This window comes from Rattus norvegicus, chromosome 1, assembly GCF_036323735.1.
Source record: "Rattus norvegicus strain BN/NHsdMcwi chromosome 1, GRCr8, whole genome shotgun sequence".
In the NCBI taxonomy this organism is placed as follows: Eukaryota; Metazoa; Chordata; class Mammalia; order Rodentia; family Muridae; genus Rattus; species Rattus norvegicus.
Genome location: NC_086019.1, coordinates 181,441,560 through 181,453,582, shown reverse-complemented (window position 1 = coordinate 181,453,582; position 12,023 = coordinate 181,441,560). Strand labels below are relative to the sequence as shown.

Below are 12,023 nucleotides of genomic sequence, written 5' to 3'. Positions count from 1 at the left end.
TGGGCAGATCCCTATACCAAGGGCTCCAGCAGCCAGGATGGTCTGGCAGAGTACACGGAGCCAAGCGCACATGGGTTAGACCTGTTTGAAGCATTGAACCAGAAGACATTTCCCTCCTGCAAGCTGGGTTGCCAGGCATTTTGTCACAGTGATGTGGAAAGTAACTAAAACAAACGGCTGTGGACTTTAGTAAAGTGCCCGCTCTAAGTGAGACGCCATGAAAGAGTAAACATTATCACTGACAATACCGAAAGCCAGGTGTGTGCCGGGTACTGTATAGCTGGCCATGTTATTCTAGAATGTGAATGTTCCAAAGGGGGAAAATATTAATTCAATATTATTCACCCATATCTTTTCCTAATATAGCACTCATAGGTAATTTTCAGCCTCTGGGTAAACTCAGGTTTTGTGGATCTCTGTAATCCTGAGTCGTCTAACTTGACTCTGAATATACCCATCAGTTTGGGTCAATGAAGCTGAGGAGAAAGCTCTCATTCTCGATTTCTCTCAGACCTCTTGCCCATCAGCTGCCAACCTCCTCCTGTCTGTGCTAAACTTTCACCTAACGATAAAAGGAAAATACTTTTAATTCATTACGGTTCATTAAAATAAAAATAAAATGTATTTTGCATCAAAATGGAAAAAATACAACTCATTTATTATTAGCATATAAATGGCATTTTTTAATGTCACAGGGCCTCAAAAATCACTTACATTTGCAGTGATCAGAGCACACAGAATTAATTTTTGATAGCCTTTTGTGATCTGCTGAAAATTCTTAATTTCTTTTTGTGTTTTAAACAGCAAACTGTATCCACTGCTATTCATAGCAAAATTTAGATAATGAAGCAATTAAAAATACATAGATTTGAAGATCTTATCTCATTTTTCCTTTGGCCTATTTCTGCTTCATTATTCATGATGGGGTATGTTTAATTCAGAGTTCATAATTGCAGATATAGCCAGTATAAATTGTGCCTCACACTCTTTACCCATTTCAATTTATTTTAGCAAATAGATCTCTATTTAGGGGGAAAAAGTGGTGGAGAGAGAGGAAGGTCTGAGGGAAATGCAGAGATCTGTGTTGTGTGTGTGTGTGTGTGTGTGTGTGTGTGTGTGTGTGTGCGCTTATTTGAATTGGAACGTCCAAATAAGTCTCAAAAGTATTCATAACTACATTTCCAGGGACTTCTAAGAGCCAGGGAATGGGCTAAGTTTTGTATATGACGTTTCATTTAAGACTTAAGGTGACCTTAGAAGGGCAGTGGTTAGTTAGCAGCCCTGTCTCAGAGGCTCAGAGAACTTGGAAAGAGGGCCAATGTCACCTGTTAGAGATGGCAGAGACTTATGACTGGAACGTGGCTGTCTGCCTCCAGAACCTGTGCGGAGTCATTCATTCTGTGTGCCCCAGGATTCCGCATGTCAGTGCCTCAAGGAGGTTTGTCAGGCGTTGTTGAAATCATACCCCTGTGACAGTCCCACCTAACGGCATTCCTGCTTCATAAAGGAGCTGCTCCAAGGAGCCTGGGATGTAACTGGTTTCTGTGGACCCTGCACAGATTTTAAGAACATGCATCTGAGAGAAGTAACAGAATAAGAACATAGAGATTCCAGCGGTAAGATCGATGGTCTATGCACCGGTAGAGAACAGCAAAGGAAATTAAACAGGGAAAGGGGCAAGAGAAGGAAAGAAATGAAGCAAAGTAAATGGCCTTTAAAGAGTCCAGCTGCAGACCGGCCAAATCCGGATGCATTTATTCAATATTATACTATGGAGGTGTCAAAATGATGGACGAGAATTTCAGCTTCCTGATATGTGAAAAATATTTAAAGTAAATTATTTCACAAGATAGCAGGCTTATAAAAACAATACATATAGCCTCCCTCTATTTTAACAATAACAGCAGCAGCAAAAAGAATAATAATAATGTTTGAGAAGCCAGAGTAAGTAGATCAGCTTGGTTCAATAAAGATGTAATACAAACCACACATCATTTAAAATTTTCTGATAATCATATCTTAAAATGAAATTAATTTTAATAACATATTTTACTTATCACTAAATATTCAAAGATTAATTATCCTCTCAATTATCTTTCAACTATCTGAGAATAATGAATTGATCCACTGTTCTGTACTGGTGCTTTGGAATCTGGTGTCTCTTATAGCGAATCAGAGGACTCTGCAAATCTGTGGTGGCACCGTGCCCACCCCACACATAACAGGCCTGGGAGAATATGCATGAGTGTTCTGTCCCTGGACCAGTCTCAGGCTACCGTGATTATGCTACATTTCATCCTTTCATCAGCATATTTGACATTTTACGATGTTTTAAGAATAGCTTATCAGTTTTGCATAAGGCTATTTCCTAATGGGAGACTGAGTTCTCTGGAGCAGATCAATCACTTGTCTGGGTCACACAGCTGGGAGTTAGAGTAATGAAAACCTGACTTAGGCATGTCTTACCTCGTCCTCGTGACGAAGCTGGCATGTGCGCCTTCTTGCATCTCTCTCTCTCTCTCTTCTCTCTCTCTCTTTCTCTCTCTCCCTCAGTGTGTGTATGTACTTGCCTGTGTATGTGCATGTGCATGCATGTGTGTGTGTGAGTTTGTGTATGTATATATGTGAGTGTGTATATGGGCTTGCTAGTGTGTGTAAGTCTTTGCCCCTGTGAATGTGAGTCTATGTATGTGCTTTCCTCTGTGTGTGTGTGTGTGTGTGTGTGTGAATCTGCTATGTGTGTGTGTGTGTGTATGTGTGTGAGTCTGCTGTGTGTGTGTGTATGTGCTTGCCTGTGTATGTGTATGTGACTGTGTGCATATGCTTGCCTGTTTGTGTGTGTGTGTATGTGTGTGTGAGTGTGTGTAGTGTATGTGCTTGCCTGTGTTTGTATGAGTTTGTGTGTGAGTGTATGTGCTTGCTTGTGTGTATGTATGTGCGTCCCTGTGTGTGTGTATGTAAATGTGCTTTGTGTGTGTTGTGTGAGTGCTTGCCTGTGTGTGTTGTGTGAGTGTGCATATGGGCTTGCCTAGGTGTGTGAGTGTGTATATGTGCTTGCCTGTTTGTGTGTGTATGTTTCCCCGATGTGTTTGAGAGTGTGTATATGTGCTTGTCTGTGTGTGTGTGTGTGACAGTGTGTATATGTGCTTGTCTGTGTGTGTGACTATGTGTATATACTTGCCTATGTGTTTGTGGGTGTGTGTATGTGCTTGCTTGTGTGTATGTATGTGCGTCCCTGTGTGTGTGTATGTAAATGTGCTTTGTGTGTGTTGTGTGAGTGCTTGCCTGTGTGTGTTGTGTGAGTGTGCATATGGGCTTGCCTGTGTGTGTTTGAGAGTGTGTATATGTGCTTGCCTGTTTGTGTGTGTATGTTTCCCCGATGTGTTTGTGAGTGTGTATATGTGCTTGCCTGTTTGTGTGTATATGTTTCCCCGATGTGTTTGAGAGTGTGTATATGTGCTTGTCTGTGTGTGTGACTATGTGTATATACTTGCCTATGTGTTTGTGGGTGTGTGTATGTGCTTACCTGTGTGTGTGCCTGTCTTGGTGTTGCCTGTCTCCCTCTACCACTCCTCACCTTAGTTTTCTTTTAAAGATTTATTTATTTATTTATTTCCTATATGTAGCTGTCTTCAGACACAGAAGAGGGCATCAGATCCCATTACAGATGGGAGCCACCAGGTGGTTGCTGGGAATTGAACTCAGGACCTCTGGAAGAACAGTCAGTGCTCTTAGCCACTGAGCCATCTCTCCAGCCCCTCACCTTAGTTTTTGAGGCAGGGTTTCTCAAACCCAAGACATAACTTTCCCTTCTCCAGCTCTGGGATTACAGATGTGTGTTTTACAGAGAGGCTGGGGATTGAACTCTGGTCCCGAATGTTTTCTCATCAAGCCCTTCACTGACTGAGCCACATCCCCAGCGCCTGGAGAATTATATTTTAATTTGGTTTGTTGTCAGTGAGTGTTCCCAGTTGCTTAAGTCTGATTTTCAAACTGTTTTTAAAGTTACACTCAGAGACAATTGTGAAGTGCACAGCGGAAGAGTCTTTCCAAATGGCCTTTCTTGAGTAGTGAATTTCCTTGCCATACATAACACGGTCTGTGAGACCGAAGACAGCCTGGCTTATAAACCTTCCTTATGCCACATAGATGCAGAAGCAAGGATCGGTGGCTCTGCAGCACACTACCCTTGCAAATGGCTGCTCCATAGTTCGTTGTGGCTTGCACTTGGAGGCTTGCAGACAGTACAGTGTCCAATAAATAGGTGGGACTTTCTCTGCTAGTTGTCCACACTGCCAGCAGGCAGTGCCATCTGGATTGCATCCGGTGACCTCCTGCCTTCTCCCTAAGTAAATCTCTATCGCCTGACTAGGCATGTATGGCACAGTTACAAAGTCCCAGTCCTGGTTGGCAGCTGACTCACTTGGGAAATTTACCAGAAACCCCCAGAGTCCCAGTTTCCTCTCCCCTAATTATTGGAATGAGGATAAACAAGACTGGGCTGAGAATCGGGTGAGTGTTTAGCAGAAATCCTGTATGGTGGTAAATTCTTAATAAAGGTTTGTGAGGGTCAGCACAAACAGCAGGGCTATCGGCAGACAGCTGCCCATACTTTGTTTTATTTCATCTCTCTCCTCCTTTTTCCTAGAGGAGAATGACAGGGATCGGCTTTCTAAGAAACCGTGTGCTATTCAGTGACTTCTTGTCAAGGTGGCGGTGCTCCACATTCTACTCTTGGTAAGTATCAAATGGGTCCATGTCAGACAAGTCATGGCTTTTAATCTCCCTTTACTTGCCATGTCACCTGTCAGTGACCTTGACTGTCGCCGGCTGCCTCCTGTTCTGCAGTTTCCTGATAAGTGTGTTTACAGCTTTTGAAGTCGTGTCTGCAGAAAGCCGCATCTGGTTCGCTACGGCCTTAACAGACACAATGGAATACAAAGCCTAATTCAGCAGAGCACACAGTCCAGGTCCATTTCCCAGAAGAGCGGGATGGAGGAAGTCAGTGGAGATGGTTCTCCTACAAGTGAAGGTGCTGGGAAGAGGAAGTACCTGCTGTGACCGTAAGTCTTCCTGGAACTGTCAGGAACACTCAGATGCAGACTCCGGGGTAGCAGGGTGAGCTCAGCCCAGGGAGGACTGCAATGCTGCAGTCCCACCAAGACCCACATGTTGATCTCTTAAATGAAGCAACAAGGTGGAAGGCATGACTCAATAGTCGAGTGCTTGCCTAGCATGCACAAAGTCCCTGGTTTGATTACCCAGAATTCCATAAAACCGAGTGTGGTGGCACATGCCTGTAATCCCAGCACTCAGGATAGAGGCAGGGGGATCAGAAGTTCAAAGTTGATGCAGAGGAGTTTGAGGCCAGCCTGTATCAAAACCAAACTAATCCACAGACAACAGCACCCTCAGAATCAAGTGAAGCCACACTCCTCACCTTGAGGGTCTCTAGTCACAAGCACCATGGGAATCCAGAGGTCAGAAGGAATTTATTACATGGGAGAAGAGACATTTAGTCCTTTATATATGAATAGCAGCATTGTTGTTTTAATCCAAACAGAACTTTACCTACTGCTTATGAGAACCTGTGACACACTAGGTATTTGCCCGCTGTGTTTTTCTTCCTGGATTAGCTAGCTTTCCCCCACCCTGAAGCTACATGTATGAGCATTAACGCAACTTGCCTAATGATGGGTGGTCTTTAGAACTTGGGTTTCTCAAATGTTTTAGATAATTACATGTATGCCGTTCATGTTGGGCACATGCCATGCCCTTCATTTGGGTTGTGCATATGTGTGTAGTGGTAGAATCCATTTCCAAAGTCATTAGATTTGTGCATTTTAAATTATTAAATTTTAATTATTAAATTATTCCAGGTCCACGTTTGCTGATAAACCTAAAGCAGATTTGGTTAATTAAGGCTCAATTATCCTTCACCAGTATAACACTTCATAGTTTTAGGTGACAATAACATATATGTATATGTATATATAAAATAAATATATAAAAACATGCATATATATGTGTGTGTGTTAAGCATACACAGTTGCAAGAAGGTGCAGAAGAATGTGTGTGTGTGTGTGTGTGTGTGTGTGTGTGTATGTGTGAGTGTTTAGCGTGCACACTTGCATGAGGGTGAAGAAGAGAGTGCATTTCCTATTAAAAATCCCGCTGAGGTAAGGTTAAATAAACACAAGATAACATCATGTTTTGCCTGTTGTTTTGGAAACTATCTGGAAGCTTGGCAATGCCCAGTGTTTGAGGATTGAATAGGACAGCCTGTAAGAGAAGACACACACTGAGTGGGCTCTCAGAAGGACAGACAGGAAGTATCTTGAAGTATCTGGGGAGAACTTGCCATGCAAGCCTGAGGAACGACATAGGAAGCCTGGCCATGCCGTGCAGGCGTGCAATTCTGGAATCCTCTGCAGCTCCATCCACTCCTCCTCCTTCCTCACTTCTTGCCCTCTTCTTACGATCCTCCTGTTTCTCCTCCTCTCTCCCGCCTCTCTTCTCTTTTCTTCGCACCCCATTTTCTTTCTGTGTTTATTATAACAAAGATCCACAGACTTGGTAGATTTAAGGAAGTCCAGAAATTTGAGAAACCCTACATTTAAGTCTTCCATCAAAGGCCGGGAGATGGTAGAGTCAGTAAGTTGTGGTACAAACATTAGCAACAGACTTGTGACCCCCAGAACCCATGGGAAATCCAGGTCTGGTGACCTTTGCCTGTAATCCCAGGGCTGCGGGAGTAGAGACAAGCGGGTCCCTGGCGCTCTTTGGTCAGTCAGCCTCACTGAGTCCAGTGAGCTCTGGGTTCGGTGAGACCAACCAGAGAACCACAGAAGGAGAGAAGTGACTCCACAGAGCGGTCATCTGACCTCTGTACATGCGCTGTGGCATGCAAGTACGCCGTGCGTGCTGCATCTCCCTCACATACAGCAATACACTCCCCAGGATGTTCCCTGCGTATCCTCCGAATGTCATCTGAGAGTTAATAGTGGCTGATGAGACATCTGTTACACCTTGAGACAGAAGCACCCATCAGAGACTGGTGTTCTGAACTCTCATTGGAAGCACTGGACCCGCTTGGAGGTGGGGCGTGGCTTGGGGACATAGGCCACTGAGGCAAGCCTTAGAGCCCCGCTGGATCCATCCATGCTGTCTGCCACCTGCTCTGGTGTCCATGAGCAGATTAGTCTTGTGCCTCTACCGTGATAGTCCTACACACTCCGGGGCTGCCTTTAGACAAAGCTCTATAACCATGAGAAGACAATGAAACTTTCTTCTCCTAAATCCGTTCTGTCAGGTATTTTATTACAATGTTGAGAAAGTAACTAATATGAAATTTATGGGAATACTTTAAAAAGGAGGAAATTTAAAACCCTGCTCATCAGAATCTAAAGAAGAGCCCCAAAGACAGCCATTTTCAACACTGCTTAAATTATAAAAAGTATAAAGCTTATTAAACTAAAATGTATTTATTTATTCCCTTGTACCCAAATAGTTTTAAAGTCAAACTACAGTGTATTGAGATACAGTGTAGTGATAGGAAACCACATTAAAAAAACAATCCAGTTACAGGGAAGTTTTTTATATATATATAATTTAAGGCAAACATTTTAAAGTGAAGGGGCTGGTTCTCATGTGAGAAGAAGTTTTAATTGGCTGGGAATATGATTCAGTAGGTACAATGCTTCCTGTGTAAGCCTGAAAACCTCAGCCCAACCCCTAAGCCCATGTACAAAGGTCAGGCGTTGTGGCACAGGCTTGGTTTTTCAGCACTGAGGAGGCACACTCAGGAAGATGCTTGGATGCTGCTGGCCAGGCAGCCTATCCAAGGCGGTGAGCCCCAGGTGCCAGTGAGAAGCCCTATCTCAATATACAAGGTCATTTTCTGAGGAACAACATTCAAGGTTGACTTCTGGCAAATGCATTCATCCACATACAAGTGCACCTCACTCACATACACGCACACGCTGTATCCTGATGGACATGAAAACTACCTGTGTCAATATATACATAAACAAACCCTTAAAAATCCTATGCAGATAAAACACTAGGAAGATACTTGCAACAAACATAGGAGACCATATTAAAAAACTGTATATTCTCAATACACTGTAGTTTGACTTTAAAACTAGCATGACTACCCTTAATATGTAAAGAGATGTTTCAAATTGATATGGAAAGAAACAATAATAGAGACAACTTTGAAAAATAGAGTGAATGTAATTGATACACGGACATGAATACTAATATATATCAATGGGGAGAAAGTGTGGAATAAATCGAAATATAAATATGGGCAAAGAAAATCAGAGAAAGATTTGTCTTTTAAAAGCCTTTCAACAGATATATGCCTTTTGGGGAAGGGCAGGATGGAAGAATGTTTGGAGGGGTGATATAAACTAAGGACTATGAAATAAGCATTGGAAACCTAATTTATAAGTGTATTAAAATGTAATATAAAACATGGGCTGGAATGGGGTTACCCTGCATGGACTAATGAAACTCTTCACTGAAGCCACAGGTATAAGGTGTTAGATGCCTCTCTGTGAGTTACTGGTCTGGGGCCCTAGAGGCCCTGAAAACAGTATGGTTTATTGCCATTTCTCTTGGTTGCCTCCCAGAACTCGATAGGAAGGTCTTATTACTGAAAGTGTCAACCATACATTTTGGGTACAGAATGCAGAGAAATCACACTGGAACTCAGCTGGGAGCTTCCTCCAAGCTGAGCAGTTTTCTTAATGTTGGAGGGTGTTATGCAAGCTTTTAGGGGAGAAAAGCCTTCAAGTCTTGCCTAGTTGTGAACCCTGTGAGATACAGCTAGGCAAAATATGCTCACTGGAGCAATAGTGGTGCAACTGTTATGCAACATTAGATTGCTTTTTGATTGGATTGCAGGCCTGCTGGGAACACAAACCAGACACTGTAACCTGGACGAAAGCTGGCAGTAGAGGTCATGAGCCAAGAGAGAGAGAGAGAGAGAGAGAGAGAGAGAGAGAGAGAGAGAGAGAGAGTTTTGTTAAACTACCTCCCAATGCTCACTAATTTTTATATCCATGAGCTAGTGCTTCTTTTAGCCCTTGTCAGAGAAGCTTCCTATAGCTGAGGTGGTGGTTAATTCAGAGCCTCAATGCTAGTTCAAGTTGTAACAGTAAGAAATGGTACTCAGCCCTCAATAGAACACTGTCTCTGAGACTTAGGGAACACTGAGAAAGGGGGGACAGAAAAAAATTTAATCTTCATGATTCTCACCTGGAGGATAAGGTTGTGTACCTCACAGTGATGGCCCCTGAACATAACATGGCTGTTACACTCATGAACATACTGCATTGGGGTTACCTTCCCAAGACATGCACAAGATTACATGTACTAACTTTTCATCACAGATGGGAGAGGGATTCTTTTTTTTTTTTTTTTTTTCGGAGCTGGGAACCGAACCCAGGGCCTTGCGCACGCTAGGCAAGCGCTCTACCGCTGAGCTAAATCCCCAACCCGGGAGAGGGATTCTTAAAGCTACACATCTCCCCGAGGGAGGGACTACTGTCAGTTAACGTTGGCTGAGAGAAGAGGGTGTCTTTTTGTCAGGGCTATAGCCACTGAAAAAGTAGACCATGGTCCAGTAAATAAACCCCAGCCCAGGCTTACGCAAACAAACGTTATTAAATTCAGTGGGGCATGCCCAATACACACAAGGCATGAAAATTGGAAGATGTCTTGAGAAGGGTTTCTGGAAGAAGAGGGGATGAGAAGGAATAATAGGGATGAAATGACTTAAGCATCTCTGTGTGTGTGCGTGTATGCATGTGTGTGCATGTGCGAGTGTGTGCATGCATGTATCTGCATGTGTGTGTGGACATGTGTGTTGTGAAATTGTAAAGAATGAATGAATTAATAAAGCAAATATGTGGTTTTGACTCAATAATTCAACTTCTAGCAATCCATATTGAAAAACGTAGGAAGTAATTGTGTAAAACACGAGCTTCAAACACCTTTATCACAAACTTGTACATAGTAACAAAGAAAACTATGCATACATATCTAGACCCATCATTAAACATAATCTATATTCATTCAGTAGACTAGGATGAAGATTACAGAAATGATTTAATGTCTTAGAAGGATGGTCACAAAAATCAAGTGGAAGGGAACAGATAGAAAATAATATCTATTGTATGACCTGCCTTTCTATAAAAGTTATACTTCCTGTCCATCAGACAGATGTACGTATGAGATGCATTGGAAAGCTGCACATGTGGTGTGTGTGTGTGTGTGTGTGTGTGTGTGTGTGTGTACAGTCTTACGCATGTGTGCAGTTTGCTTTAGAGCTCTCTTCCTTGTTTGAAATTTTACTTTTCATTGTTTCATCCATCTGTGATCAACCATGGTCTGAAGCTATTAAAATAGAAAATCCCAGAAACAGGCAATTAATCTGTTTTCAATTGTTCTTTTTCTACACAGTGTGGTGAAATCTTGTGCTGTACGGCTCCCGTTCCCTTCCCTCAGGCATATGAAACATCCTTTAGTCAGTGTTTCCACACATGTGTATACCCACCCATTAGTCTCTCATTCATCATTGTGGTTATCAGGTTAACTGCCATGTTAACATCAGTGTATGGTTGCAAATATTCTATTATTATTATTATTATTATTATTATTATTATTATTATTATTATCCCCCTACTGTGGATAATCTGTCACATTTTTATCCTGGGTCTGTGTGTATAGGACACACATAGAAGTTTTAGGGTTGCTACAATCCAGTTTCAAGTTTCTGGTATAGGGTGGGTACTCTTCCTAGATCCCTTGAAGATGAATGGGGAAGATATTACAGTGGTAGGATCAGGATACTTTTCATTTTCTGATCATTTATCTGTATGTTTACAATGAGGAAAGTGTTAGAACAGGCTTTTGTTGGAGCACATGGTCCTTGGGGGGGCCTTCTTGTTTCCACCCCTGTATGCTCTCCCCACAGGCCTGAGTGATGCCTATCTGGTAAGATCAGTAGGCTGCACTCTAAGCTGCAGGTGCCTCATTTTTCTCTAGTTGGACTGAAAATTCCTGGAGGAAAGGACAGGCCATGCTTCCTCCTTGTAATCTCAATTTTCACCTCAGAAGCTGTGTGGCATGGTGCATTGAGAGGATCTTATAATTTGGCTCTTAAAGTCACTATTTGCCAGCTTCTCAGCCATCAAATTAAGATTTTATAAAGTAGAAAAATCACATATGGTCTAAGCTGGGGTGAATAATTTCTCCCAACTCTGAATTTGCAGGTAGAGAGACGGGCTGGAAAAGCTCAAGTGAGGACCAGTGCCACATACAAAGCAGGCTCAGGACAGGCTGGACTCTGCTATGTTTCATTGGTTTCTGTCTAGGGCTTTTTATCACTCCGGATTGCTTAGTGGGCCTCCTGATTGCCCTTTGTTATCTAAAGACATCTGACACAGGAGTTTGGAAGGAAGATTGATGTTTCTGTTTAGGGCAGAAACCAGGCAGTGAGCAGGAAGGAAATTTGGGTGTCAATGAGAGACAAGCTTCAAAGATTGATTTTGTGATGCTCTCTCTCTCTCTCTCTCTCTCTCTCTCTCTCTCTCTCTCTCTCTCTCTGTGTGTGTGTGTGTGTGTGTGTGTGTGTGTGTGTGTGTGTGTGTGTGTGTCCCTGTGTGTTTATTAGGAGTAAGATACATGAATATTTGGTGCAGGGTAAATTCTACCCTGCAGCACCCACCTTAGGAAACTGACCCGGTGCCTGCTTCCTTCTTTCTCCCTAATGGACCAGTCTTCAGACTTAATCTCCTCTCTAGGTACACAGCCTCTGAGCAAACAACTGGAAAATGAGTTGAGTCAGCCAAGTGGTTGATCCGCATGGGGCTTTCTACACCACATGGATTTTCTTGCTTAGCATACAGCCAGCCAGCTACAGGAAGTGAGCATGCTCACTCCCATTTCACAGGTAAATTACTGAACCTCAGAGTAGAATTTTCCCCCCAAGGTTACCCAGAAGCACATGGCTA

General features: G+C 42.8%; 1 long non-coding RNA gene across 1 annotated transcript in view; it reads left to right on the top strand.

Annotated features, from left to right (window-relative positions):
* The first annotated feature begins 427 nt into the window (after positions 1 to 427).
* Positions 428 to 12,023, top strand: part of LOC134485168 (uncharacterized) — a 35,086-nt gene continuing 23,490 nt past the window's right edge. The window contains exon 1 of the long non-coding RNA XR_010063139.1: positions 428 to 5,063. This is a non-coding gene — a long non-coding RNA (uncharacterized LOC134485168). The remainder of the gene's footprint in view (positions 5,064 to 12,023) is intronic.